The sequence below is a fragment of the Falco biarmicus genome, chromosome 1 (genome assembly GCF_023638135.1).
Source record: "Falco biarmicus isolate bFalBia1 chromosome 1, bFalBia1.pri, whole genome shotgun sequence".
In the NCBI taxonomy this organism is placed as follows: Eukaryota; Metazoa; Chordata; class Aves; order Falconiformes; family Falconidae; genus Falco; species Falco biarmicus.
In genome coordinates, this window is record NC_079288.1 from 105,800,542 (window position 1) to 105,814,211 (window position 13,670).

A 13,670-nucleotide genomic window follows, 5' to 3' on the forward strand; every position below is an offset into this window, starting at 1 on the left:
ATGAAATAAGGCTTTCCTACTGTATGAGTAAAATGGTTAAACTGAATATGGCACACATTTATTGTTGTTGTTGCTAAATATAGATTCTTCTACGCTGCCAATTATCAGAGTAAAATTAAAATTAAAATATGCTGTTATAGAGAATTAACATAAATTACTTCTCCCTAACCTTTGAGTATTAAGGTTACTCTTCATCTCTTACATTATTCTATGCTCAGTTTCTCAGAACAGAGCAAGCTATTTGCTGCTACATCTGGTTCAACTGCAAGTACCTTTTTTTTAATTAGCATTCACCATGTACAGCTCTTCCCATTAAGCAGTCTCACTCATTTGTAGTCTTTGTTTGTTTCTTTCTTTTCAGTCATAGATACCAAATGTTAGTTCATGTGAAATATAAATCAGACAGATATACTGCATCAATTATGGGTTTGGGTTGGGTTTTGTTTTTTTTTCCCGTTTCTGGATAGCGCCCATGGACAATACAGTTAACACCAACCTCCTTACTTCTCCCATGCAAAAACCTATCACACAAGCTTCCCAAATTATACTTTTAAAAAGTAATGCATATTGGACTATTAGTCAAAAAAATTATTAATTACATGTGGACCAGTAGCAATAGCTTCACTAAAGGGGAAAATTAAATGAGACTAACTAACCAATAGGTTAGCAAAAGGTGAGCATTAATGTATCAGTGTATCAATTTAAGTGTCAAGAGTCCGTAGCAGCTTTCAAGGGTGGTAATAGATTTTAGTATCACCTTAGGGATGGATTTTAATTGTGCACTATAACAGTGCTACTCAAGCTATTACATGACTGAAGTATTACTACTTCTGTAACAACTTGGATGTAAAACTTGACTCTGGGCTGAACTGTGACACTTAAGGGAATGCAGGAGGATATTATTTTACACGTTCAACAAAATTAAATATATTTTTCCTGCCTGACATCCCCATTTGCCAACTTTGAACAAATTCTAGCCCAGGATCATTCTACAAAAACTGTGCACTGATATAACCTATGCTAGTATCTTCCAGACAAGGAGCGAATGAGAAGGAGGAAACTTAATCATGTGTCCAAAGAGGTCAAGATCCGTGAGTTCAGTAAGACAGAGAACAAATGAACCAAGGAAAAAGATGGGAAGAGGGAAAGGGAGGCTGAAATAACCACTCTGGATACTCGATTGTGCCTGGTTATGCCCCCATAAATCCATATGCAGGCATAGTTACTCTGTGATGAGCATCCCATATTAAACCTTGAGTTCTTGCCCCTCCCAAATAAATCACTAAATTTAAACTTTTGAACAAGTAAGACAAATAGAAATATTTAGTGGCTTCATCTCTCATACAGTGACCATACTCCTCATACACAAGGATTCTTAATCGGTATTTACTTCTTGTCTTTTCATTTTAAAATTACAAAGCAAGCATCATATTCATAATGCAATGTTTCTGAAACCTATGAGCTAATATTCTCATCCCAATTAACATGAGGCAAACAGATTGGTTTTAACACTCAGTGGCATTTTTTTATGGACTCTTATTCCTTCCTAGACCACTTAGTTATAAATAATCCATGCATAGAGCAATTAGGCCTTTTCCTTGTTTTATGGGTTACAGACTTTATGCCTGTGCAAGTAACATAAAATACTCTAAAGCACTACAATGCAACAAAACACATTTAAAACCCTACATTAAGAGTCATTGAATAATTTTGATATTTAATTACTTCTCATTTTTCATATCATTACAGCCTTTTGACTGAATCACACAATTACTGAGTCCAGACCAAGAATTGCTGCTACTTAAAATCACTTCAGAAAAGGTCATATTTAGCATCTACAAATGGTCAAAGGTGATGATGAGATAGGATACTGACAGAAATATGAGGAGCTGCAATCTTCACAGAACCAACAACTCAGAAGTAAAAAACCAGAAAATGATTGCCAAGCTTTTTGTGGTAGAGAAGCAATAGCTATACCACTTACTCCTTTTAAAAGAATGATGTCATTCCCTTCCAGCATCATGTGAATGAGGACGGATAGTTGGGTTGCTGAAATAAGACAAAGCTCTACTTTGCTTCAGTATGCCAAGGCTGACGTGTTCTTCTATTCTGTGCAGAGAAGAGGGAAAAACTTAGCATGAAACTGAGGTAGAGGGGAAACTACAGAAAAGAGAGGCATATTCGGCTTTGCTTTTATTGTTTAAAGTTAAAATCATGACTCTTATCTTGCAGAAATGCTATTTATAACCTTTAAAGACAGTCAGGTTACACGGAATTCTACAGTATCAGTAGAGATGTTCTGGGAATGTTTGCAGCAACAACTGAAGCCTTTGCCCTCCTCTATGCAAAAAAATTCAATATTGCCTAGGGAATTACATTCAAGGACAGAAATAGAGTGAGAAAAGCTTTCTTAACTATTTTTCACAATAAATTTAGACTGTGAAAGACTGGGAAGAATATTAATCTGTTTTATTCATACACACTCTCTTTTAAGACAAATTAATTATGCAGCAGAAGCATTTAGCATAAAAATACAAGCTTTGAAATGTGAGTGTTAAGTGTAGTACAGGGAAATGAAACTGATAGAACTGATAGAAGGAGATTGAAAGAGGCTAATTAGAAAATGTCTGGGAGAGTATAACCATTTGACAAAAAGTACATAAGATAAAGCACTGTGGGCTTTAGCAGATTATTAATGGTCTGCAAGATTTATTATCCATTCACCTTCGAGATCAGCTTTCTTTTGCCCTCAGTTTAGTCTCAACTGCAAAACTGCAAAACAGCAAATGAAACTGTTGGTTATAATGAGGTCATGAGCTAATTGTGTTCTTATTTCAAATTCGAGATTAATAGCCCTAAGAATATAATATCTTATAATAAACATTAGTTCAACCAGCTAAAGCTATAAACAGGAAAACTATGACCAGATTCTCATCTTTCTTAGTTTTTTCATAAAGGGTGAGCATAAACATTTGTTCTGTGGACCTCAACCCCACTAAAGGTATTAACGCACTGAGAAAAATTCCCTTCAGTGGGTCTAAGCAGATTCCATTACTGCAATGATTTTTTCCCCCAAGGAAAAACAGCATAGATAATGTTTCACTATAGCAGTCATGTGGCTGAGAAGTATTACTTCTTTCTGTACACAAGATTCTGAAACTAGACCCATGAGAAGAGTGACTTGAGACCTCTCTACCAATTTTCAACGGCATTAAGGTAATAGCAAAACCATTAGAAATTACACAGCAATTTTACACAAAAATAGAAGGTTTTGAATCTTTATTTTCTGCATCAAAAAAGAAACAGATATGGCTTTGAGTATCTGGCTTTTTAGATTAAAAAGATGACTTCTACATCCTCTGACATTGTATTTTGCTTATTATACATTTTTATATATATATAACTTTAATATAAGCAGCAGGATGAAGAACCTGATGTTATTGGCATTACACAGAACAGGGAGTCAAGCAGAACCAGATGTAAATCACAGACCTATCAGATAAATCTGCAGTACTCTGCTACTTCTGTGAGCAGGTCTTCTGATTTACCTGAGAGTTCATTACAGAAAAAGACTGTATTTTAAGCTTTACATTTTAGAAAATGAAGAGAAATATGTTTTCTCTAATTTTCAAGTCCACTGGTTTATAGTTGAGCATGGATGATAACTTGTTATTGTTATTTGTTAAATAATCACACTCTAGGCTTAATAATAAATCTATTAATGTAGAAAGAATCCCATATACAGTTGGAGATAATATCCAGATCGATATATATTATTTATTTAGAATGAAATATAAATTAACAAGCAAAGAGATTGGCTGGACTTTTACAAAAGCTTGTGTTTGACATAGTGGCATAGTGCCACTGAGAACACCCACAGTAGGCATATTTCTGGAACCACAGTCCTACATCTATGAGAACTGTGAAGTGCATGGATCCCTTCTTGGCATGGACAGGAAGAAATCGGTTTCATCTGAGACTGAGCTGCGTAGATAGCTGGTATGTGGAAAAACGAGAACCTGGTATCATGATGGCTCAAGCACAAAGATGATGCAGAAGAGTCTTTGCTAAACTGAGTCCAGCTAGACAGAGGCAGTACTGACAGGATTGCTCCAGAGCTCAAAAGGGCCTCATCAGCAGGCACTTCTAGAGCAATGTTCCTGAGAAAGAAGGTGAAATTATTCCTCTCAAGGTCAAGGCTGCCAGATCTAGAAACTTCTTCTCATCACAGCTTGCTCTGGAGTAGTCCAGACCATGACACGACTTAAAGGGACTTGTGACTCACTCTGAAGAAAATCATTTAGGAAGCCTGGGTCTAAGCGTGGGATCTTACCAATAAAATGTGAAACAACTGCCTGTAGTTTAATCTTTATAAAAGAAGCAAGTCTTTCTAAAAAGGAGGCAGAGGTACTGGGGCCAGGAACTGAACACTACCACAGAAACATTTTTCCTTCAATCTTGAATACACAGGGGAGAGAAATGACCAAAAAGATAAACAACAAGGGCTATTGAAAGAAATGGTGAGTAGAAAAAGTTCCTAGAAAATCTAGGACAGCAAAGCGAAACACATGTATAAGATCCCTTTCATGCTCTGTCATTCATTTATTAATATCCTTATTGGAAAGAAGCTCCTGAGGTTCTTACTCTCTGTGGAAGTATTTACTTTTCACAAAAAAAAACCACTGCAATAGAACGCTCATAGCAATAGATTATATGACTGTAATAGTCATCTCAAGAAATGCTTGAAACATTTAGGCACCTCATGAAATAACTGAGTGAAACGGACAATGTAATAGAATGTCTGTCATTCAAGTCATTTTGCAAAGTGACTCAAAAATTGTGGTTATTTCATAAAATGACTGGTTTCAGAATACGACCAACATAAATATGATTTGTCCTTTAGTATGGTGCACCTCTTTATGTCTGAGAACTTTCAATGCACTGTGAAATAGCTGGTATACAAAATATTACCAGAAAAATATTAAGACATGAAGTTCTACGGATAAGGTTTCCATGTTTTATTCTTATTGAGCGCTACTTATCACACTCACAATGTTGTCAGCTGAGAGCCCTTCCTTCTTCAGTCCCTTCCTCAGGTATATCCATTTATGAAATAATTCTGCAAGAAACAAGAGTCAGTTTTACTGCAACAAATTATTTAAGAATCATGTGCAGCAGAAGTAATGCTGATTCTAGCCTGTGCTACTTCAGTTTTATGCTGATTCATCACTATATTACCTTACTTGCATATTGTATAATAATTCTACTGATTTCAAAGCAGCTGTTTCAAAAATCTGCCATAATACACCATTGAATCAGAGCCACACTGTGTCATATCATAACCTTGGAAACAGAAACCAAACAGTGGCACTAGAACTATTGGCGTTTTATTGGTCATGGACAGTGTTTACAGTAACTACAAAGCACAGGGAAAAAAAAAAACCAACAAAAAAAACCCCAAAAAACAAACCCCAAACAGGCAAGAATGGTCACACACGGAGGCTTTTCCTGTACGGGAGATTAAATAGCTGTCTGCTACTCCAGCAGCAACCTCAAGCTTATCAAGTCCTACCAGCAGTGTTTTTTCTAGAAGACACAGCACTGGGTCAGGGAAGACTATAGGAAACTCTTCAAGTCTTTCACTGCACGTTTCTTACTGGTTACAGAGACTGAGATAGGTGAAGCTTTCCTCATATCCAGTCCTTGCCAGCTTGCCTAACACTGAATATGCAAGATACAGTCCCAAGCCTTTTACTAGCAGCTTGAAACTATGTCAGTATATTTATTTTCTTAGCTTTTGTCGACCAAAAGAACACATGAACTCTTACCCTGCACTGTTATACTTCACTGATAAGAGGAAGATAAGTACTACATAAAAGGGTTATCCATTAGTAGAACTCAATCAGATAATTGCTCATTAAAACTGTGGATGTGCAAGCCTGTAATTTTGGAAGTCTGGCACTTGGAGCTGGGGGTGGGGGTGAGCAAGGGGAACAGGGCAGGCTGGAAGCAACAGTATTGTCAAAGAATACAGCAGAATTTACAAGATAATTAAAAGCAGAAAGACCTGATGTAAAACATAGAAGCTCAGAGACTGGGTAGAACATTCAGGGAAGAAGGGACTTCTCTTTCTACTGAATACATGGACTAAAAGGCAGTAAGGGCATTTCAAACAGGAAAGAATTTTAGCCACGTGGTGCCACGCACTAATGAATTAATGCTCAATAAAGAAAAGCTCCCTGAGGACTTCTTAATAAATCAGTGTGGGTTTTGCATAAAAGTAAATGACAGAATATACTACTTATTAAATTAGGTATCAAAATAATACTGACCTTCAAAGCATTTTCCAAACATTCAAGATTTGTTTTGAAAATAGGAAAGCAAAAAACATTTTGTTCTGTATGTGATGTTTACAATAAGTAGATAAAGTGGCAGCAACATTCTGTACACACTGGAGACTGTTGCTATCAAAAGGGAAATTATAAAATTTTATTTTAACCTTTCTGTACAACTATTTTTGCAGGGTTAGTTAGATCACTGAAATATTAGTGGGAGGGAGAGAAGGAGTTGCTATGTTTGTGAATGTCTAGGATTCTTCTTAAAAATGCTGCCACCTGTGTTAATAAAATGTACACATTTCTGTTTTGCTCAGACACTCTGAAAATGGCATTCTTGTGGCATGTGTTTCATGACTATAGTTCTGTAAGGTATAAAATAGTATACAAAATACCGACCACTGGGGCCATCCACCAGTGTATCCAACTGTGCATTAGCTCTTGATACCATCTGTTGTTAGGCGTCTTACTTAAGAATTCCACAGCAGATTCCCACCGGTTTCTATATGAGGTCTGCCTGTGAAAAAGTTTGTAGAATCACATCTCTTACTTTTCAAAATTTAATGAAGCAAAATAAAGCCCTGATTTTGCAATGGCTTAGGTATGAACATTTCCCATTTAAATGTGTATTTATTCATTAACTACTTCAGGTTAACTTTACTTAGATTCTGGTTTTATTCCGTTTCACTATGTTTTAAAGGCTAGAAGGCTATAAAACGGTGAAATGGCTGCAATCATAATTTTCCTTGTTTGATCTCATCTATGGAGATTACAAAACTCAGGTCAACACAACTGAAAGTAACTTTGCTGTGCTGCTGAGATCTTTAATACAGGCTCTCCAGCTCCATCTTCCGGTACAAAAATACCTAAGAAAAACAGTGTAGTACTTCAACAGCTAATTTTACCAGCCATAAATGAATGTCTCGAATATATGAAAGGAATGCCAGCAAAAACGAGCTTATCATTCATAATATATGACAAGATCTGGATTGGTAGTTATTTTACTGAAAGGTAATATTTTTTTCTGGCCAATTCTCACATACTTTCCCCATTTCTTCTAATCCTCAATACGTAATATATTTTTTCTCAAAGATGCTTCAATCTACAGGGACTAGATAAAAATCATTTTGGGATTACAATCAAGATTGAAAAAGTCTCAAAATCAATGTTAAAATCTTCTGGGACTCACTTATTCCAGATGTCACAGAACATATGCACAGTATCAGCACATGAGTCATTCCAGTCTGCACCAGAATAACAGAACCAGCTCAAAACCTAATCCTTGACTCTTTAGAATCTAAAAATTTCCTAAGGTTACTCAGGGTTTAGCCACATAACTCACACTACAATGAACATTACAAACAAACCTCCTGAAATCTTATTCTGGCTTCTTTTGTTAAACTATGTATGTAGGTGCTGAATATTCTGAACTATTCCAGTGCTAAAACAATTCAGTGTTAAGCCAAAATCAAACTAAAACACTGAAAAATGCTAATGACTTTGCCAAAGCTGGTTCAAAACCACCTTCTTAAAGCAATGTGTTACTTATGCTTTCTTTAAGATTAGGAATTATTTTAAGCTGCTACTGTTCTCACTAATACAGTTTGAAGACCTTGAGCTCATAAACAATGACAAAAGAGAGGTATTTCCCTCAGTGCACAAACAGTTCCACTGTGTATGACCTTCTGACACAAAACTAGAGGAGAAATTAATCCTCAGATTTCTTAGAACCTGGAACAATGGAGTCCTTAAAAACTGCGATCTGGGAAGTTAACTTAGGAATTCAGGCTTTTGTTAGTGGCTTTATTTATTTATGATGTATAACATTATTCATAATAGGCACCAGCATCGCAGTTTTCCATTGTTACTGCTACTGGCAATTTTACTTTGGCAAATTGGCTATATTGTCTTGTATTGTATTGGTTATATATAAGCACTGAACTGTGTTGAGTTACAACATCAGTTGTTTGAGAGTCATCCAAGATGTAAAAAACTGTTACAGGAAGAGGTGTTTGAAAGATGCACTCTATAAAGTGCATGCCCAGTGCTGCAATTAAAAAAAAAAAACCACAAAACATTTGGCATGATCACCTATGGTCATTACATACCATATGTATTTAAAGTGTGATTCACAAGTTGCCTTGACTAAGAGATTACAAAGCCATGTTCATCCCATAGCTTCAATTCTTATTTTCCTTCCCAAATCATTATACTGCCATATGAACTACTCAGCCGCTAGACTGTATGAGAAGATGGAAGTGGCTTTCTTACCTGCCTCACTAAAAATATTTGTGCTTTGAGGTTCCTGGATGAAGAACTTTAGTGAAGATCACAAAGAACAGTTATTTGTAGATGTATCCAGGCAGATGATCTAGATTTTCTTTGTAGAGGGCATATGTCTGTAATACAGAATGCAGATTTCTGTCATTTTAAAACAGTATTTAAGGAAAAGGAGAGCTGAGGAAAGTTTCTACTTTAATATAGCTCATAGATCAGATAAAAAAGGCCTTCACTGATTAATATTTGAGTCTGTCTGCTATCAGATTCAAACCTGATTCTCAGTCATGCAGTTCTAGCATGTCTTGACCAGCAGGTTATTAGCTGCTCTACAGCAGGCTTCTACTTCTGAATTCTCTAATCCTTTCTAGAAGGCAGATAAGAAATTTCCAAAGGAGTCTCCAGTGTAAGACAAAGAAATAAAATTAACATGTTATTTCCCAGAGCCTTCAAATTACAAAATAACATGATTTTGTAATGATGGATTCTTACTGTCTTGCAATGGAAAACGCTATCACAGTAAAACACTTTCAATCTAAAAAAATTACACCTAGGAAAATATATGGAGAATAATAATAAAAACACATTGAAAGGTGAAGTGAATCTTTTGACTGAATCTATAAAACTAAACTTTTAAAAATTGTCTTCTTAGATCTACATTACAGTAACACCAAATTCAAGGCTTTTGATTCCTAGATAATCTAATTACTATCTGCCTTCCTCTAGTTAATGGAACATTTAAGTATTTACATAGACTGGAATTGTTTCAACAGGAAAGACTTAGATGATGAGAGACATGGGAGTTAAACGACTGAATAAATCAGGAACCTCAGCTTGAATCTGCCATAGCCAAAAAAAAATAAAAATCTTTTAATATCTAGATCCTATTACTGTATCAAATTAGCTGTCCAGGTGAATAATTCAGGTATCTACATCAGAAATGTTAGATAATATCTTTCTATGAAACACTGACATTTTTCAATTAAAAAAATGAAATTTCCCAATTTGCTACAGGTTAACTTTCCATCCAAATTATGATCCACTACACTTAAATCCTTGCTCTAGGAGGAAGCTCACCTAAATCTGGAAGTCTTCATGCTGCTCCAGGCAGCAATCAAATTCTTTTCCCTAACAGGCTGGAAAGCCCTACAAGCCCTGGTTTTGGCTGAAGAAAAACTCCTCCTATGTACAACATGCTTATAAGGAGAAAAAGGCCAGAGGGAAGAATTACATTGAATAAAATATTCTATGGATATTGTAAGCAGCTAAGACCAAGTGCTAATTCAGGAAGTCTCATCATCTTAAGGCAGCTCTGTGTTGCCTAGAACACTAGCCAAGAAATACAGCTGGAATGATGATATCAAACCATTTTAATTTTGCATTCCTGAACAGCTAAGTGTTGTCGACAAGCCTAAGAATCTTGCCCCAAGTTTTCTGAACAAGTAACAACCTGACCAAGAGCATTTATCAATGGCTATTTGAATTTTACAGTACTTTTCTCATACATATCATTCCTGGGTTCTTTCTCAACTTCCCCACCAGGGCAGCCAAAATTAATGTATGACCACTAAGGTCCTAATCCCATCGTGGTATGCAAAGAGTTTTTACAAGTGCTAAAGTTACATCAGAGAAAACCTCAGAGAAGTTCTATTGCTTTCTTCACTCCCTAATAATCTCCATTATAATATTTAATTTTATCTATCATCTTTATCCCTCAGTAAGAACACCCCGAACTTATGTAGACTTACCCATATCAGGGACCTATCTTACTCTCTTCTTTAAAGTTCAGTGTCCAACCACTTGTATTGCTGTAAGAAGACAAAGATCACATGACTGTAGGGAGGGCTGTTCTGGTGGGCAACATCCAAACTCTGTGAACACAGAAAGGGAAAGTAGAGATTTAATGTGTATGCAACAAAGTCACTACAATTCCTCAGCTTCTTGAGATAGCCTTGCATTGTGGAAGAATGTTACAACTATTAACAGTTGGCCACCAATGTAACTATAATTTAACAATTTACAATTTAATTAACTACAACCAACAATAAGAGGAATTTCATATTGTTTGACATATCCAGTGGATTATCCTGGTATCTGGTTAGCTATGGCTTCATCAGATTTTTAAGGTGTTCCAGGATGACCTAGAATGATTTAAATTGCTTGTGAAGAATTTCAATCTTCTTCAGAAAAAATAAAGGTGAGAAGTTAACGTAATTTTCTATCTAAATTGCATGCTTGTTAAAACTTCATCCTTTCTGACTAGTGAAGCAATTGGAAGTTTATGCGTTTAAGAACGAAAATGTCCTAATTTTCACAATAAAATTTGATGCCCTACCAGTCCCAAACTGGAGATCCAAACAGCTGAGAAAGCATGGAATATTCCATGTAAATGGTGGGAGTTTGCAGATATAGAAACAGTTACTAATTCTGAAATTTAGTTCTGGATTAGTACTTGTTACTATCTGGGACTGATTTCTGAATAAGTGCTGAACCATTATCTGCAAGTGAACTAGCAGTACAGTTAACCTGCCTTTGAGATCTTGAACGCAGGGTGATTTAATGCTTCCTTGCTACTCCTTCAGGGTTGTCTTTCAAATGCCTTTTTAACATATTATTCCCATGTGACTAACCACTTTTCTTAAAACATCACTTTTTAAATGGATTCATATCTTCTTTCAAATCTAGCAAGGAAGGAAAAGGAGCCTTTGCTTTAGTGATGCTTGTTAAAGTCCAAGAAGGTGCACTATTATCATCACCACTTATATTAATCTGGGTTTTATCCCTTGTCAATTATATTCATACAACAGCCACATATTAACATTCTCAGCTGCCTTTCTGTCTTTTTGACTGTTTCTCATGTCAGACCCCAGTCTTTCTACAAAGATTTTGAAACAATCTTTGTCAGTCTCTTGATAAGGTGAATCTCCAACTCTTCTAAACTTTCTGTAACCTAAATGTATTATCTTTCTTGTACAGACATACACACAGAATGTCTGGGTTTAGAAGGCACCTCTGGAGGTCATCTTGTTCAATCCCCCTGCTACCTAGCGCAGGCTGCCCAGTCCATGCCCAGATGGCTTTTGAGTATCTCTAGAGATGGAGACTCACAGCCTCTTTGGGCTATCTGTGCCAGTGCTCGGACACACTCACAGCAAAAAAGTGTTTCCTGATGTTGAGAGGGAACCTTCTGTGTTCCAGTTTGGACACCACTGAAAAAAGCCTGGCTCCTCCTTCTTTTCATCCTCCCTTCAGGTGTTTCTACACACCAGAAATCATCCCTGAGTCTTCTCTTCTCCATGCTAAACAGCCCCAGGTCTCTCAGCATTTCCTCGTAGGAGAGATCCTCCAGTCAATTAACCAATTCAGTGGGCCTTTGTTAGACTCACGAGTAGCTCCATGTTTGTCTGCTACTGGGGAGCCCAGAACTGGACCCTGTGTTCCAGATGTGGCCACTCCAGTGCTGAGTAGAGAGGTAGGACCACCTCCCTCGACCTGCTGGCAACACTCCTCCTCCCGCAGACCAGGATGCTGTTAGCCCCCTTTGTAGCAAGAGAACATCGCTGGGTCACATGCAATCTGGTGTCCTCCAGGACCCCAGGTCCTTTTCTGCAAAGCTGTGTTCCAGTCGCGCGTGTCCCTCCCCAGTATGTACTGGTGCCTGGGGCTGTTTCTTCCCAGGTACAGGACTCTGTTGAACTTCATGAGGTTTCATCCCACGGGTTACCTGCCTATCCTTACGGTTGTGGTTTTTTTATTATATATGAAGACGACTGCGTATCTTATACAAAAAGGGAAAGGCAGTGATTGCTTTTTAAAACAGTGCTAAATTAAAATGAGAAAGTCCTTTGCATCTTAACAAGGTGAAGTAAAAATCACACAAAAACACATTCTGAAAAACAATCTTTCTTCATGGAACACAGAAGAATACAATTACTATCCAGTGAGGTGGGTAATATATTTCTGAGTATTTGTTAAAAACCTGTATGCATGTTTTTATGACAAGATTTTACTCTTATATATTAACTGTTACATATTTGAATATATTCTTGGAAAACAAAAAACATCACAGATAAATAAAATCCCAATCTTTTCTCTATATTTATGGAATTACAATATTTCTGAAGTAAGAATTCAGAGCCCAGCCATATTAATTTCACCTTTCTCCCTTCCCTTTGATCAGGGAATTTGCCATATCCCCTACTTGTGATTTCATTCAGTTTGAACTTCTGTTTGTGCAGTAATTTCCTTTTAACATTTTTGGATTTAAATTAGTCCCTTAAGAGATAATGGACAGAAAAGTTTACTGTGATGTCAGTTTTTAGACTCTTTCTAATTATTTCTCCCCTCCCCCAGTACCTACAAACATTTAAGCCTCTCTGCTATGCTGCAAGCTTATTAAAATTAGAACCCTAATTATGTATATTCAAATTATTACCTCTTCCCTGGCTGATGGCACCACTACAGCTGCTTGACTCATCCTTCAGACTATAATGAAATTTAAAAATACAAGTCTAGGGAAAGTGAAATGAAGACTATCTTTTTATATGAGAGGACTTAATAGATTTGGAACAGGCCTCTTCCTAATGAAGAGCTCCTAAAGGAACTGACTTACAGAAATTACTTAATACTTGACAGTGCATCTAAATGATTGCAGTTTGCTCTTCAGAAATGCGAACGAGCATTTTCACTACCACATGCGGTAGCTGGTAATCTTGAGTTTGAAAGAAAGAGCACTGCAAGGCTAATTTCTCCTCCAACCCGCTATTTTTATGTACATCAGCACTTTTATCATCTTTACTGAGACTTGCTGCAAATTTACTATACCCTAAGAGAGCTGAGAGAGTATTCTTACAAGAGTATTTATCTACTGTATCATGAGGGCTCTTGTTACCGTAATTTCACAGTTATGAGCAACAAATATTTGATTTATGGGAAGTATAATTTCCATTTTATGGACAGGTAATTGAGCTTTATGATACATTCATTGATTTGCAGGGGAAATATATGAAAAGCTGTCTGGAAAAGCAGATTATTCAGAATCTTCACAATCCTAATGCC